At 35.8% G+C, this 17,562-nt stretch overlaps 1 pseudogene; it reads left to right on the top strand.

Annotated features, from left to right (window-relative positions):
• The first annotated feature begins 257 nt into the window (after positions 1-257).
• LOC109100695 overlaps positions 258-17,562 on the top strand; it is a 78,553-nt pseudogene continuing 61,248 nt past the window's right edge.

Below are 17,562 nucleotides of genomic sequence, written 5' to 3'. Positions count from 1 at the left end.
GATGACATTTCCATCATCTACAGTAACCTCTTGAGTTTCCATGCAACTAATTCGCGCGCAAAAGGCACCATCTGTTGCATGTGACTATCTCCATGGCACCGGGGCATCGCGCTCGAGATTCCTGTGCCAGTCAATTTTTTTATTGTTACAGTTTGCCAGTGCGCAGGCGCAAACCAGGGGAGCGCGGAGCCTGCAGAACTGCGAGCGCTCCGTGGTACAAAGGACCCATACCAGACAGGCACGGCGCAGCGCGTTACCATGATCTTCTCCATCCCACCGATAGATTCCCATCCCGCCTGCATCACTTTAACGACCAGCTTCCAGCAAGTCCGCAAGCCTGACCGACGCTGCCCTGCCGCAGAATGCACGGGGGAAAAAGAGGACTGGTGGCACCACAGAACACTTTTTTGGAAAATATTGTCCGTCGCTCAAGTGGTAAGATTATTGCTTTCTTCAGATTGCAGTAGCCGATGAAACAAAGGGGAAAGTCTTATGATGTCTTACGATATGTTTCAATTCTATCTTTTTCTTCTTTCTAACTTTAATAATGTGTAGAATTATGCATAAAAGTGAAGCTCGTGAGTTTCTTTCCATAAAAATGGAAACCCACATTTCTTACTAATCAAAGTAAGATTAAATATTATAGATCTGACGCGCCTCAAGTCATTTTTATAAAGTCTTCTTCTATTGAATGCTTAATAAAACACATTAAAACCGAGAACTACAAAACGGAAAAAACATTCGTGAGCTAAAACACTGACCGTTCCATTACCATAATAATAGTAATTTAACACAGTTAACAACACATTGCTCGATCGCTTCCCAAAACATTACCTTTACTATTGCTAAACATTATCAGCATTAATGTAATAATGCATCAGTAAGACTTGCTTATTATATGGCATCAACAGCCTACACTCGGGATGAATCTCACGCAGGGAAACATTTATTTGCGTCATTTGACGCTTGTAAAAAAAAATGCATTTTTTCTTTTTTTTTTTTTCAGTCACACAAGCAACCATTTCGTTACACAAACCACCTTTCTCTTGCTTACTTGAGTTAAACTTTAAACCAAACATTAAATCTGATACTTTAAGTTTATTGTGGTTAAACTGAAGTGTGGCTTATAAATTATTTTGTAGGCCTGTATATATTTAAATTTATTTATGCTTTATGATCTTTTTTAAAAAAAACAATTTTTATTATTATTATTAGTAGTAGTAGTAGTAGTAGTAGTAGTAGTAGTAGCAATAGTATTAGTATTATTTGTATTATTATTAGGCTACTATTAACCAAACAGTCAAAGAGGCTCTAGAATCATCAGTTTATCTGCATGTTCAGTTCTCAGATTTGTATCCTCAAATTATTTTTGATCATAGCAAAAGTTAATTTAAAGGTGATGCAGTTTTTCTCGGTCTGTTGTATCTTCTCATGTGTGGAATGCATGTTGCCTGTGGTGTGAATTGCAGAGTCATTTTGTGTCACATACAGTTTCCGTGTGAATCTGCCACAGGTTCCGTCTGAGTTTGTGTTAAAGGACCTCACCAGCAGAGGTCACACATGATTACTGCAACAAAAGCTGTTAATATCTCTGCACTGTATTTCACATAACACAAACTTAAAAGTTAAAGACATAGATTTAGGTGTTTTTGTGTATACACTGAGACCAAACAGTTATTTCTAATGAACTGTGTGTGTGTGTTTTAAATGTTTTTTTTTTTTTTTATGTGGTATCCTCTCAGCTCATAATACCATGCCCTGACATTTGCCGTGGGCAGGTCTCTGACCTCCGAGGGTCTCTGAATCTTCCACACACTCTTTACTAAATCTGACGCAGAGCTTGCATCTTTTGAGAAAAAGGCTCCACGTTATTTTTTATAAATCCTAATCACAGTCATTGTAGTAACGAGATGCTGATTTTTTTTTCTGTGAGCTCTTCTGTCACTGTGATCATCATTTAATGTTTAAGCGATGCAGTGAGTGGAGGAATTTCTAATTCTAGTGCAGATATAGTTGTTCAGCAGATCTCATATTGTTTCTGGACATCCTCCCCTCATCCCATTACAAATTAAAATATGCTGACTGAATCTGAATGGGCTGGATAATTGATTCTTGCATTTAAATTACATTTATTTCCTTGTCATAGGCTTTTTAAATTACCAATTTACAAGGAAGTTCATGCATTCTGTATCTGGATGAATGAACACTTTTACAGCCGTCAGTACACAAGGCACAAGTCAAAGACAAAGTCAGGAAGAGTCAGTATTGTGTGTCAAGAATAAAAATGAGAGGTTGCATGTAATTAAAAGGCAAGGTTAGTGTCTTCTTCCTTACCACATTTTCACCAAGGCACATTTAAAAATGTATCTAAAGCCTGCGCCGATATGCTGCCAATGAGCTGCCAGCTCCAACTGAGGCTGCATGCTGATGGTGATACAAATTTATATTTGGGAGTGAAGAATAGAAAATGTATTGATGATGAACATTCTAAAATTCTCCTTGTGGAACATTTTAGAATTGCAGAGCTGGTAATTATTTACAATCTGATTACGCAGATATAATAAGCCAATAGTGTGCATGTGGTAAATAAAGGATGTGAGCACTGTAATGATTTATGGGATAAACTGGAGAGAGTTTGGAACTATCTCAGTTGGATTCTAGAAGGGTAGTTGAGGTCTTTTCTGTTGTCTTTATGAAGTTAGTACGGTAGTAAGGAATCAAAAGAATATTTTCAGAAAGATGAGACATGGTTTGACTTCAAAAAAAGAACAGAAAAAAACACCACTACCTTCGTCATTTTAATTGAAACCCCAAAACACCATGCATTTGGCATCAAAGTTGAACCGGGTGTAATAAGCCAAGCTATCAAAACTCTGAATTATTGTCAATTATGTAATAGCCAATAATTATCCAATCTCTGAGCATAATTCTGGCAAGATTTTAAATTGTTCAAGCAATTTGTTTTTTTCATATACCTCTTATATTGTCATACGCAGCATGTCCACCTCAAAATAATGAAGCCTTTCACGAGTGCAGCTGTCGAAATGATGTAGGTGTTTCAGAGGCTTTGTGTCTCTGTCCCTCTCATTTACAACCCAACACCTCCCTGTAGGTCTTCTCCTTTGTATGCGGACAGCAGAGTTTGTGTTTGAGTTTTTTCCAGCCCACTTAAGGGAATCGAAACACACAGCTGGGGGGTAAACAAAGTCAACTTTCATAAAGACTTTTTACCTTTACATATCATTAGGTTAGAACAGCAAAAGCAAATGCATATTTCCCTACAATTTTCTTATGTAAGTAGAGAAACAACTGTGTTGAGTTTTAATGTGCTGGAGAAGCTTTTTGTAGCTAGCTTGATGTTTGGCTAATCGATGACTGCAGGGTTCTCACTGACTGGGAATTAAATTATTTCAAAAGCTCTTTTTGATATTGAGGACAGCTATACTGTACCATCATTTAAGGCTGACAGTTCTGAGGATAAAATCGATAAAGTAGAGTTTGCATGGTAAAATGAAACTTTTGAGAGAACCACACATCACAATAGTACAACCATACCATTAAGGAGATCATAAGACTAGTGCCAGAGAGAAAAAATAACAGAAAAGCATGTGAGGAGATATGAATGCAGATTAGAAAGCCACAGATGTAATAAAAGTGCTATCTTACGTTAACCACAGTTTACGAGAACAGAGAGCTGGTTGTGTTTTGTGTTCACCATAGCAAAGGGAACCAGTATCTGATTTGTATCTAAACTGAAAATAGTCTGTTTTTGTTCTAACATGCTTAGGATCCATAATGGCAAACAGAAAAAGTGTTTTCACAGGCACTAAGAATGGTGCACTCTGTGTAAGTATAGGTTTATCTTAATAGGATCTGTTTCTTCTTCCACTTTCCCTGTAGTCACCCTTTCACCAAGAAGCAGGTGCACCAACATACTTCCACATAGACAGTGCAAGAACATATACAATCCAATAGCATCACATACACAGAAAAAAAATTGAATGCATTATGTTAATGGTTCCAAAAATAGAATGTTTGTGCTTGTTCAATGTCATTACTTCTCACTGCAGTGACCGCCAGAAGTAACATGCAGATGAGTGCAGGAAAGACACGTTGTACCTCCTAATGACACCAGACCTACTGAATGGAGCGTTTACATGGGGATTTGTTTGTAACAGACTCCACTTGCACCTCCATCTTCTTTTTCTAACCTAGAAGATTTGTAGAACGTCTCTGACAGCCTTCTCAGAAAGTTCAGGCTTCTCTGGTCTTTCTGCTACAGCATTGCTGTGTTGTCAGTCCAGTCCAGTCTGCTGTTTTGATTGATTTCCATGTATTTGTGGGTCTGTACCATCTCTGTTTTTCCATCCTTGATAGCTGTATAAAATGTTTTTGATTGCTGATGGAGACTACAGTGAATTGGCATGCATCTAACTCTAACAACAGTTTAAAAAAAAATAGTAAAACAAACAAACAAAAACCCAAACAAAATGCCATTCCAAACTATCACCTGGGGAACGCAAAATAAGAATGTAGAAACTGTTTAGAATATACCCATTAAATTGTATGGGGACTAGATCTACTGAGAACTAAAAAGGCCAAAAAAACAGCATAAAATATTATAAAATGCTCCATATGACTTATTTGCAGTCACGTCCAATTCAAATATGTTGCACTAAGCGTTTAAAAGTTAAGGAAAATATATATACTGACTATGCTATCATTTAACATTTAAGATCAGTAATGTTTTTTTAAAGGACTTTTTTTTTCTCAACAAGATTTTGGTGATTATTTTTTGATAATTTGATAATATTGTGAAATATAATTGCAATTTAAAATAACTGTTTTCAATATGAATATATTTTAAAATGGTATTTATGCCTGTGATGACAAAGCTGAATTTTCATCTGCCATTGTTTCAGTCTTCAGTGTCACATAATCCATTCAGAAATTATTCCAATATTCTGATATCCTGCTTAAGAATCATTTACTTTTATTATCTGTGTTAAAAACAGTTGTGCTGCTTAATATTTTTAGAACTATTTTTTAGAAAAAATTTAATTTAATGCATAAATGATAAATTTAATGCATCTTTGCTAAATAAAAGTATAAATTAAAGAAGAAAAAAAACGTACATATTGTTAAAGCAGTGAATGATTCACAAGATTGGGGTTTCCCATCTGAATAGCCTTTGGGTATGAACCTAAGTCAGCAAGTCAAGATGTTTACACAGCATTTAATAATAATAAAATGAGCCATTTTGAATCTGAAGCAAACCTTTGGCAGTTTGGACAAATGTGTTTTATTAAAGGTGACACATTGGCCCTCAGGATATCTCAAACGTTCATCTGCCCCTGTCTGAAACCTTCTCTATTGGAATTTCTAAAGTGTGCGCTTGAGATTGAATCTACAACTATCCTCAAAGCTGTTTGGCTTAAGGCAGGACCTTCGTCGGAGACTGGCAGTGGTTATTTCCTAATGCGCATGCTGTGGACACTCTCTCCTCTTGCTAGAAGTAATGGAGTCAAATGCTGACACACACAAAAGTGTCACGCCATAATTGAATAGAGAATTATAGAGAGATAAAGAAAGACAGCGAGAGGGGATGGAGCCAGAGAAAAGGTCACAAATTGTCTGACAGCAGAGACTCTTCCGCACAGGGTTTTTGCATAATCAGCAATTTATAAATCTACTTCCCTCTTTTGTCAAACCTGAAAATTTTGAATCGGAATCATGGCTTGTCTCTCTGTGTCGCAAAATGCCAAGGAATAACATTTTTTCAGGCCTTTTTAAGAAATGTGAATGACTTCGAATACATAAAAACACATGCAAGACCATAATACTCCCCCTGAATGTTGTTTGCTACTAGCCTGAGAGAGTGGTCAGAACAAAAACAGATTTATATTGAACAATGTTGCTGACTTTCCATATGCAGCTCCCATCATGCATGCAGCATGCATAAATTGTTTGGATAGTGTATTCTTTTGGGTTTTGCTGACTTTATGCTATTGCTCTTAGTTATTCATTGTGCAATGATCATATTTTCACACATTGAGGTTTTTGATTGTCAACATTATTTTAGACTTGCCGAGTCAGATGTTTGATGTGTGGCATAAGATCAGGACTTGGTCCTAGTTGCAACTTTTTGTGACCAAGAACTTAAAACTTAAAGAGTATAAGACCGCCTGACTGACATTCAAGCGACCAACCACAGTGTGTTTTTAATGTGGCATTTAAGAGCATGTTTTTCTTAATGAAATAATATCAAAAAAAGGAAGTTGGCAGCCAGTCAGATTATATCTCAGCAACCGCCAGTGACATCTGAGTTGAGTTTTTTTATATTTCTAAATGAAACTATTTCATACGATTTTAATAAATCTTTGCCATGCCAGATTTTTCTCGCCGTAATTTACATCAGTTATGTGTATGAAGGAAATTATGACAATTCAAAAGTATTAATAAATTGTGAAACAAGTAGTCTGTAGTTGATTCTGGACAATTTTTTTTTGGTAATGCTTTACAATAAGGTTTCATTTGTTAACAATACTTATACATTAGTTAACATGAACTAACAAGTTAAAATACTCCGGAGGCATTTATCAGTCTTTGTTGATGTTAATTTGAACATTATACATTATCAAAATCAAGCTGTATGTTAATATTTTTAATAGACCTGAGCTGACATGAACTAACATTGCACAGTTTTATTAATATTAACAAAGATTAATAATATTCTTACAAATGTGTTGCTCTTTGTTAGTTAATGTTAGTTAATGCATAATTGGACCTTAGAAAAGTTACAAATTTTTTATTGGCTGAACATTTTGCATTTAGTGAACATTTAAGTTTTTTTCTGATTTTTTTAAAGTTTACACAGTGCAAACTGAACTGAAAAATCTCAATGCATCATGTTGTCTTGATTTTTAACTTTCCTAGTTTCTTTTTATAGTGCATTTTATTATGTTCCATTGACATGTTTTACTACATTCAAAATAAGATGCAGCTTTTTCATGGGTTTGTGTGAGTGGGCAAGTAAAGGGGGAAGAAAGCAATGTGTATATATGTAAAGGTGTTCATGTGAGTACTTATGTGAGATGGTTTTCCAATAAACACGCTGCTGTGGAATTGAGGAGAGTAGCCTAGCAGCTGTCTGTTGGCCTCCCATGTGGGGTTGGCACGCACATCACTAAGTCTTTCATCACTGTCAATATTCCTCTTATTCACCATTTACACAATACGCTTTCGGCAGCATCCCATAATACACATAAAGTGCTGACGGACTGCCTTAGGCTTCACGTGGATCTGGAAGTGTGATCAATGTGCAGTTTTACAACCACTTGAGCTATTTAAAGTCTGCCATCAGCTGACATGAGCTGCTCTTAAAAACAACGAGAGTAATTCAAGAGAGACACAGGTAAGCCTGAGTGTTTAATTTGCCTCAAGTGAGATTATAAAGATTAAAGTCTTTCTAGTCTCAATATTCCATTGATTTTACATGCTGCCAGACAAAACAGCCGTGTCCTCTTATGGCCTGTGAAATGGATGCTCTTTTTGCCTTGAGGTGGATCTGTGTTGTCTGTGTATTGCTTTACTTTATAAAACAGGCTTTGAATTCTGAAAGGTGTAGCTAACAAAATATATTTTGAAGAATGTTTCCACAATTTTTTGTTCATATAAGTTTTAAAAACTCTAAATAAATATTAATCATATTTGCAGCTAGTGCTCTTATTGTTAACTGAAATAAAAACCTTACTGGGAAAAACAGAAACTGCTTTAAAATTTTCATGGCCACAAACTGTAAAAAGCAGTACAATAAAAAAGGCCACATATTAATGTGTAGTATAGATATATATATATATATATAGCTTGAAGCCTTTAAAACCTGCCCACATTAAACATAAACATGCCACTATTGAGAAAAATACCATAAGACTGTGCTGGAAATTTATTTCAAACACTTATGAAATTATACCAGTTATGAATTAACTTTGACAGCCCCTCTAAAACTAAAATAAACAATTTGAAAAAGCTAAACCTAGTAATAACAGATTGAAAACTTGTACCTAAGGGGACATGTTGATGGAAAAAAAAAATGATGAGATGGGAGCAAAAATGTTTATTTTTATGCTTTTGTGAACCAGCATTATTTTAGTGTCACTGAGATGCTATTATAACTTTTATTAATTTTTTGAGATAGTTTTATTTTTATATTTTTCATTTTCAATTGAATTTTTAGTTTAACATTTTATTAAGATATTGTTTTTTTTTATTAATAAATATACAGTAATTAAATCAATTATTTCTTTTCATTTTATATATATATATATATATTTAAATTTTTATTTTAGCCATTAGCTTTAAAGGGATACTCCCTTTAAATGAAAATGAAAATTTTGTCATTAATCACTTACCCCCATGTCGTTCCAAACCTGTAAAAGCTCTGTTTGTCTTCGGAACACAATTTAAGATATTTTGGATGAAAACCGAATGGCTTGTGACTGTCCCATAGACTGCCAAGTAAATAGCAGTGTCAAGGTCCATAAAAGGCATTAAAGTCATTGTCAGAATACTCCATCTCCTTTCTGCCATCAGACGTGCAATCTGGGTTATATGAAGCGACAGGGACACTTTTTGTAAACGAAGAAAACAAAAATAACGACTTTACTCAATAATTCCTTTGTCAACATTCTCCTTTGTGTCTCTCCTTATCACCGTATGCTGTGTATGCTCTTTTGTGTCATCCACCGCCACAATGATGCGCTGTATTATTTCAAATGAAATCTAAATACATGTAGAAACAGCGCATCCTTTTGGCGCAGATGACACAGAAAGAGCATACACAGCATATGGTGATATGGAGAGACACAGAGGAGACCGTTGACAAAGGAATTGTTGATTATAAAGTTGTTATTTTTGTTTTCTCCTCGCTTACAAAAATTGTTCCCGTCACTTCATATAACCCAGATTTTGCACGTCTGATAGCAGATGGAGTATTCTGACGACGACTTTCATACCTTTTATGGGACCTTGACACTGTTATTTACTTGGCAGTCTATGGGACACTATCTTAAGCCTCCCGGTTTTTCATCCAAAATATCCTTAAATTGTGTTCCGAAGACAAACTTGAGCTTTTACGGGTTTTGGAACGACATGGAGGTAAGTGATTAATGACAAAATTTTCATTTTGGGGATGGTAGTATCCCTTTAAGTTTTTTAGTCATTTTTAGTACATCAAATTAAACTATTTGTAAATGTACATGTATTGTGTGTATATAATTTATTATGTAATTTTTATTTCAGTTAAAAACAAAAACAAATCAAAATAAAAATTTTCAAGTACCAATTTTTTATATAGATTTTGGTTGTATTTGTTATTAACTATAATAGCCCGTGTTACAAGCAAACCACACAAAAGCATGGAAATACAATTTTTTCCCCCATCACTCTTAATTAAAAACTCAAGTAAAAAAAAAAAAAAGAAATAGAACTAAACAAAAAAACCAAATGTAGAAATAAGAATTGAAAAATTTAATTCAATGTCTTTCCTTACACCGTTTTGTTCTCGCATAGATTTTCCTGTATTGTGGTTATGCTGTGGAAGTGGACTGGGTACACGTCCTGCTCCACTCGCCTGAATTCCTTTTCCATATTAGTTATTAATGCTTGACTCTTAGCAGAGACTTTATTAGTCCGAACGGCTGCTGTCTTGGCTACGATGCCGATATATCATCAGTGACAGAGCATTGGGATGATTATCATATCACTAAGCCCTGATCTGCAAACAGGATCTAGGTCTTTTGGCCTCCTCAGGGAGCACTTCCACGCGAATTGGCCCCTGATCTGAGGGCAGGGGCCATGGCATGGAGACCACTGTAATGAGTCTCAACTCTCGCTTCCTCAAGGGGACAACCACGTCACTTTATCCTTTCCGCTTCTCCTTTCAGCCGGTCCTGCGCAGGCAAACAAGAAGAAGAGGAGGGAGAGGAGGAGGAAAAAGATAATGGAGACTATTCAGTGAAGGAGAGAAGTGGCCACCTTTTTTAATGGCTGTGTCAAATGCCACGTTGTCTCTCTCTCTGCCCCCTTCTCTTTTCCTCAGGGGGACTGCATGTGTCCAGAGAGGAATTGTAGCTCTTTCACATTATAAAGCTTGTGTGTGTGAGAGAGAGCAAAGATGATTCTGTTTGTGGTTGTGTAAGGTTTTGTATTGTCACAGACATTTCTGTAACAATTTGTGCCTTTTTTTTCCCGGTGCTGTAATGTTCTCTTTGCCTTGCTATTTTTATACCTGCGTCGAGAGGGCTGAAGTCTGCTTGGCTTTAGCCTCACTAAAACACATGATGAAGACTAGAGAGGATGGCTTAGTCTTTTTAATGCAGCCGGAAAAATGTTCAGGTCTTTAAACCCACCCTGCTAGGCTTAGACCACTGTGTATCAATTTACATTGATGTAAAAGACTGCATTGCACAATGCATTTTGTCAAATGGAAGAATTAACTAATTAAGGCAGGGTTTCTACAAAAGGAGGTACAAATTAGGGCTTGAAACTCAAGTCTGTTTTTTTTTTCAACAAATTGCCACTGAAAGGGAAGGTTAACCGTTGGAAAAAAACAGGTGTCTGGTCATTTAAGGTGATTAGACTAAATGTTTTCATTTTATAGTTAATTTATTATTTAATTCATTATTTTATTTTATTTTCCAGTCACACCCACAACTACAGAAAACTAATGCAGTTATATTTGTTTAACTAGTTAGTTTGCAGATTTAGCCACCAGATATTGTTTGTAGTTTTTATTTTTTGATAAATAAAATAAGATGTATATGCACTGATATGCAAAAAGCTTGGGGCCAAGTTATATTTTTTAATGTTTTAATACTTTTATCCACAAAGATGCATTGAATTAAAGAAATGGCAATATCAGCAAAGAGTTTATAATGTTACAACAATAGTTTGATTTCAAATATACTGTTCTTTTGATCAGTTTTATTTTTTAGAGAATCCTGAAAAAAGTATCATGGTTTAACTAACAAAAATATAAGCAGCACAAAGTTTCAACATACTGCATCTCAATAAAAAATTATGGTTAGCAAATCATCATATTTCCCATGGATTTCTGTAGGATCATGTGACACTGAAGACTGAAGTAATGAGGCTGAACAATTCAGCTTTGTGTCACAAGGATAAAATTTCATTTTAAAAATACTCGCGAAATAGAAAACACAGTTATTTTAATTATCAAGAATATTTAACAATGTATTCTCAATTTACTGTTATTCTTTTGATGTAAATACGAATTGCAGCCATAATGAGCAGATCCTTCTTTCCAAAAAAATTAAAAAAAATAAGAACATAGAAACCTCTACCAAACTGTAAACAATTTACGACGAGTAGTGTATAAGATCCTCCATCCAACAGAGCGGAACTGTCTTGACTTAGAAAAGAATTTTAATTTGTGCTGCTGCAAGCAACAGGTTGATTAGCATCAATGGAGAAAATGCTCTAATGGGTCACTGCTACTAGGCATGTGATTGCCTCTCTTTCTTCCCTGCAGCCGGTTCTGCTTTGTTCCTCGATAAATTATGCTTCTGAGGCGCGTTAGCGCTTTCAAGAAACTCTACATAAATGAGACTATTTTAAGTCTGTTAAGCCAAAGAAAGGGTTTCTTATCATTCCATACTAGTTGGTTAAACTGACGGGACAGACAATAATCTGAACATACTGTCGCACATCAGCTCAAAGGGGAAAATATGAATAATTAATTATAACTAGTTATAATTGATTATAATTAATTATAAATATTTAGATCCTCACAGGTATTTATTTGATATCTCAGTGTCAACTGTCTGTCAATTCTAGGAACGTTAATTTCCTGGTTAAGGAAAATAACTTTCTTACTGAACAATACTACTCAGAGCATGTAGCAAAAATCTGCATGATTAGGGACTCCAGTTATGAGCAAACAAAGAACAACCTCATGTGTGATACAAGTACGACTTTATTAACCACATAAACACTTAAACTAGTCTAACATACACACAAACAAATGCATACAGTTGGCATAGGAAGAGGGGTTAAAGCTTAAGCAGTAAAGAGAAGAGAAATAAAAGCATGAAGCTATGGTACAATTTGATATTCAGCAGATCTACAGCCTGAAGGAAACATCAGTTTCTTAGTTCAAACATACCTTTGTAAAAGGTGAAAATGATACTTATTGTATCAATTAATAAGATTAAGTTTGATGCTTGCACATCTCACCTGTTTGAAAGAGAGTCCTGATGCACTTTGGGGCTCCAGTAGATTGGCTGAAAGACTAGGAAAGACTAGGCCGAGGCCTGGTACAAGCTTGTGGTGGTTTTTAAGACTCTTAGTTCAGCATCTTCTCCTGGAATTCCTGAATCTGAAAAGAACTTCTCTGATCAGTGATCTATAATGGGTGACGGTGTCACACCCTCAGGATTTGAGTGAGCCAATGAGAAAGTGTCCCTTCTGACGGAAAGTTTACGACCCTTTTTCCTCAGGCATATGATCTTTGATTGGATGTTGATGAAGAACTATTAAAGATTCTGGTACCACTAATACCTTCCATAGGCATCAACATAATATAAATGAACATTTAGACCATTAAAATGCAGCCGAAAGAGACCAAACATGGCATACCTGTGACCTCTGTTAACAATAGTATGCAATTCTAAAATGTTCATTTTAAAGAGGTTGTATAAATACATAAGCAACACACTATAAGGGGGAAAAAAATGTGATGGGGAAAATTGGGTACATGTCCCTACATTTCTCAAGTGGTTATATCTAGAGGGAGATAGATTTAGGATGGACTGTAGAGTACAAGTGTACCTTTGTCTGTTCAAGTCCTAATTTAACACTCTGTGAAAACTCTACATCCTTGAGGTCCGTGTGCGAAAACATCATTCTTGATGTGTGTCCTTTGTTGGGACGCACACCAGTGTAAGACCAGAGGCCTGTTCTGCCCTTTGAGGTTTAGTTGCATTTCGGAAGGTGTTTGCTCGGTGAGGTAGCGCAGCCGCATAGTTTGCCCTTTGGTTAGATGAGGGGGGCGTTAGATAGTAGTTGTTAAATATAACAATAGTGAGAGTGGCTAATTTGGTCCAAATGCTACACTAAATATACATACTATTTGCATTTTGCACCATGTTATAAAAAGTGTTCCTCTTATTTTTGAGTTTGCAGAGACAAGTTTCTTGTTGGGTCAACGCTCAAATCGTGGAGTGGGCCTACGTCGGTTTACAGTCTATGCGGATTTCTTGCAAGCTGTCTGGCTTACCACAGGGCAGAGGTCATGCAGAAGAGCAGCACCTGCAGGTGAGTGGCTCTCCACCCGTTTATTTTTACCCTGTACTCATTCAGTAGGACAGGGACAGGCAGTGATTGTTGATTTTAATTTATATTCGCAACTTTTCTGGGCTAAGGCATGCAGGATCCAAAAATGCATTCGTGTGTTCATCATAACTAAATTATGTGTTTTCCACAGAATTACATTATTTTTTGTGATCCGAAACAACACGAAGGCCTCATAAAACATTTCAGATAGATTTTGACTCAGGATTAACAGAAGCTGAATCTATTAAAAGGATGCAATGCAAGAATATGAAGTAGAGAAGGCCAGAAGTTGATCATTCACAATTATTGTTTTCCTATTCTTTCGTCAAGTGAGAAACTGACCACCGCATCCTGCAAGGTTCAATCATCAGAAAAGTGGAGGATGTTTCGGCTAATAAGATTTTGTTTAAGTGTAGGGACAGAAGTGTCCATTTCTTTCACTCCTTCTTGATTGAGGGCAATGATGCTTAAGCAAACTTCTCGACAGAGCGTCATGTCAGCTGTGGTTGATGAGCCCGATACACTGGTAATGGCGTGGCGAGTTTGCCTAAGTTAGGCCACTCAGAAGACGTATTATCTCCTAACGCCATCACCTAAACACCTTGTTAGCGCTAAATGCGCTCAGTAAGGTGCAAGTCCATTAGAGTGGTATAGAAATAACCAACTGCAGCGATTGGCTCTACCTACATGCAGTGATATGGATCTGCCTACCAGACTGTGATAATGACTCCAGATTGACTCAGGATTCAGGGGGAATTTTAGAGGTAGAAGTGGCACAAGCCTTTGTCAGCTAAAGCAATACTGGTGAGGATTTGATACTAAAATCTCTCTGAGTAGCTTAGGGCCACAAAACTCAAATGCACCATAATTACCCTCTGTATTTTTGGTTTTATGGAAGCTGAAGTGATAGTAAGATGCAAAACAAATAAAATCTTTAAAAGGAAACTGGGGGATTTAGCACAATGCTAAAAAGGTTTCAAAGTCACCCAGTCCTGATTCTAGTAATTTGCTAAAAAATCACTATAACGAGACACACGTGTAGAGAATTTGTCATCCAGGTGTCCACTTAAAAAGAAATGGACAAATAGATAAGAAAGATAGAGAAAGGAAAAAGTTGAGTGCTCAGTAATGTATAAAACTCCTTTGATTATAACGTGATTTAAAAAGATGGAAATAAAGAGCTAAAGTAAAGAAAATGGTAACACTTTAGTATAGGGACCAGTTCCTACTATTAAACTAGTTGCTTATTAGCATGCATAATACTAGCATATGGCTCTTTGCTAGTACTTATAAAGCACATATTCTGCATGACCATATTCTACATCTCTAATCCTGCCCAATATCTAAACTTAACAACTACCTGACTAACTATTAATAATCAGCAAATTAGGACTTTAGAATTAAGGCAAAAGTTTGTAGTTAATAGTTAGTTTAAAGTGAGAATTGGACCTTAAAATAAAGTGTGACCAGAAAAATTTAAAATAAATAATTGTAAAAATTTACATTGTAATATTGTCATGAAATTGAGAAATGGGAAATATTAATATACCCATTATATATGCAATATATTAATATTGCAATATATATGAATATACTGCAAAAAAAGATCCACCACACCCATCCTACGTCTTACCCTCTTCCTTGTGTCAATTCTAAACTCTGCAGCTTAGCAATGTATTGAACATTTTTGTCTTTTATTTTTTTAGTCAAATTTCTATTTTATAAAATGTTAAAGAATTTTATGAATAGCTTGTTTGTTTATCATTATTAAATTGTACTCTCCAAAAGTCTGAAACCAATTTGCTTTTTTGAATTCAATACACGTTTTTATTCCAAACTTTTTAATCAGCAAAACATTTGAAAGCTAAACAAGTAAAAAGCTGAATTAGAAAATGAACATGCATTGGAGATTTTCTGTATTTCTCCCTTTAATGACATTAGCAGTCAAGCAGCTTGACCTAAGGACTGTACAAAGGTGTTCACATGATCATTGTCACAAAGTGATGCAGAATTATAAATATTTTGCATTAACTGTTTTCTTTAAAGCCTCTTGTATTTTTCCAAGCTAGAATAATAATCTGACTGCCAGATTTTCAATGTGGTCTTAGACTTTTGAATCCCAGTGTTGCTAACTTATTTGCAAACATTTACGAGAACTTCAGTCGCTAAAAACACAAGAATATCTTGTCTTTTACTGCTCTCCTAAACTGTTTCAAATGTAATGTTTCCTTCCTTTTACATAACCTTAAGGGCAGAGCATGTCGGAACTGTGGTTCAGTGTCTACTGTTTGTCCAGCCTCTGCATGCATGTTAAATAGAGCGGCTGCAGTATCTGACAGCCCGTGTCATCAGCCACTCCCCCTTGTGCACACTCTGTGAATTAACTGACAGTGAAAGACAAGGTAGAGCTTGCTGGGTGAATGTGTGTGCCACACAGGTGTGCGCTCTACTCTAACTCTCCTTTTTCTGCTCTCTTTGTCTTGCTCATTTTCATCACCTGTTTCTCCCTTTCCCACCCACTTCTCTCACTCTCACAACCTTTTTCGACTTTTCATCCTTTGTCTCTCTGTCCCCCCCGGCAGTTTCATGTACGGCGAGCTGACAGACAAGAAGACAATAGACAAAGTCAGGACAGACCTTTGATAACTATTAGTCCAATTGTTTGAAGTGCTGCTCTATAAGAAGAACAGTGAGTATTCCCAGCTACGATTGTTTAGCTGTGCCTGCTGCGTCTAGCAGAAAAGTGAAAGTACAGAGATGCAATTGTGTCCATGTAGGGAGCTGAATTCCTGAAATGAATGAAAATGATTTAAGAAAATTGCTTAATTTTTTCTGTTTGATATACAGTTGAGGTCAAAAGTTTACATCCCCCCTTTTCAGAATCTGCAAAATGTTAATTATTTTAACAAAATAAGAGGCATCATACAAAATGCATGTTATTGTTTATTTAGTACTGACCTGAATAAGATATTTCTCATAAAATATGTTTACATATAGTCCACAAGAGAAAAATAATAGTTCAAAAATCAAAGTTCAAAAGTTTATATTGATTTGATTTTTAATACTGTGTTCTTACCTGAATGATCCACAGCTGTGTTTGTTTTTTAGTAATGGTTGTTCATGAGTCCCTTGTTTGTCCTGAACAGTTAAACTGTCTGCTGTTCTTCAGAAAAATCCTTCAGATCCCACAAATTCTTTGGTTTTCCCAGCATTTTTGTGTATTTGAACCCTTTCTACAATGACTGCATGATTTTGAGATCCATCTTTTCACACTGAGGACAACTGAGGGACTCATATGCAACTATTACAAAAGGTTCAAATGCTCACTGAGGCTCCAGAAGGAAAAACAATGCATTAAAAGCCTTATTTTGTCTTGCATTTAAAATAAGTTAAATCTACCCTGATCTTCAAATTCAAAAAGTTTTTCACCAGTTAAAAATGGTTTTAAGTCAGTTATTTCTATCTTTTGCTGTAGTGTGTCAGTAGGAAATATAAGTTTACATTTCCAAACATTCACTTTGCTATTGATTGTAATAATCCAGTGAGATTTTTGTTTGCACAAGGAGTCTGACAACAGCCAGTGCTCCACACAGAGATCTGATCTCATCATCATCCAGTCTGTCTGGAATGACATGAAGAAACAGAACAAACTGAGAAAGACTAAATCCAGAAGAACTGTGGCAACGTCTCCAAGATGCTTCAAGAAACCTACCTGCAAAGCTACAGTACTGTAAAAATGAGGATGCTGTCAAAAATAATGTCATAAATAGATTTTCTTTATCCATTAACACAGAGGAGAGGAATTGTTGAATAAAGTCATTATTTTTGCTTTCTTCGTGTACAAAAAGTATTCTTGTCACTACATAACATTATGGTTGAACCACTGATGGCAGATGGACTATTCTGATGATGCTTTTCATACTTTCCTGGACCTTGACAGTGTTACTTACTTGGCAGTCTATGGGACAGTCTTAAGCCTACTGGTTTTCATCCAAAATATCTTAAATTGTTTTCCGAAGATGAACGAAGCTTTTACTGGTTTGGAACGACATGGTGGTAAGTGATTAATGACAAAATTTTCATTTTGGGATGGAGTATCCCTTTAACTCCTGTTATCTAATGAAATCAACATTTGGTTTGCGTTTAAAGCAACTTTTGCCCTAGGTGCACTTGCACATACTTTCTCAGGTAGCTTTGCAGATAGGTATC

Source organism: Cyprinus carpio, chromosome B20, assembly GCF_018340385.1.
Source record: "Cyprinus carpio isolate SPL01 chromosome B20, ASM1834038v1, whole genome shotgun sequence".
Taxonomy (NCBI): domain Eukaryota; kingdom Metazoa; phylum Chordata; class Actinopteri; order Cypriniformes; family Cyprinidae; genus Cyprinus; species Cyprinus carpio.
This window is presented reverse-complemented; position numbering and strand designations above follow the sequence as displayed.